This window comes from Merops nubicus, unplaced genomic scaffold (assembly GCF_000691845.1).
Source record: "Merops nubicus isolate BGI_N331 unplaced genomic scaffold, ASM69184v1 scaffold39218, whole genome shotgun sequence".
NCBI lineage: Eukaryota > Metazoa > Chordata > Aves > Coraciiformes > Meropidae > Merops > Merops nubicus.
This window is the reverse complement of record NW_008624429.1, coordinates 12443-13105: the sequence shown is the minus strand read 5'-3', so window position 1 is coordinate 13105 and position 663 is coordinate 12443. Positions and strand designations below refer to the sequence as shown.

At 62.9% G+C, this 663-nt stretch overlaps 1 pseudogene; it reads left to right on the top strand.

The window, feature by feature from the left end:
• Window positions 1–362: 362 nt before the first annotated feature.
• The window catches only part of LOC103777811, an 802-nt pseudogene continuing 501 nt past the window's right edge, over window positions 363–663 (top strand).

Below are 663 nucleotides of genomic sequence, written 5' to 3'. Positions count from 1 at the left end.
TGCCTACTGGCACTGCTTTGCACATTTTGGGGCTGTGCCTGTGCCCTGCTCCCCTTATCAGGTGGGTTTTGAGACCCAGCTCTGCAGAGCAGCCCCAGAATTCTGGCACCACAGCACAAGTGGGTGCTACCAAACATGGTTTGAGCGCTTGAGTGGCAGCTTGGTGACACAGTGGTTAGGAGAATACATGCCCATGGAGGCTGGATTTGTGGCTGGGGGTGTGTAGGGGACACATGCACATTGGTGAAAACAGGGCAGGGTTCTCCCCAGGTGGGCAAAGCTGAACAGCCTGGGAGGGTCTCTGTGCATTGTGGAAGGGTGATGCTGAGGGGCTGGCAGATGGGTAACCCTCCTGTCCTCTCTCTCCCCGTGCAGAGCACTCAGCCGCTGCGAAGACGGGGGGCTGCTTCCCTGGCAGGGCACTGGCAACGCTGGAGGATGGTGCCCGGACGCCTCTGTGGGCACTACGCCCAGGCCAGCGGGTGCTGGCGATGGACGGGGCGGGCAGGCCAACCTACAGTGACTTCTTGGCTTTCCTGGACAAGGAGCCCCGTGCTCTCACCTCCTTCCACGTCATCGAGACACGGGAGCCACCCCGGCACCTGGCCCTGACTCCCACCCACCTGCTCTTCGTGGCCGCGCACGCCTGGGCGCCCGCCGCCC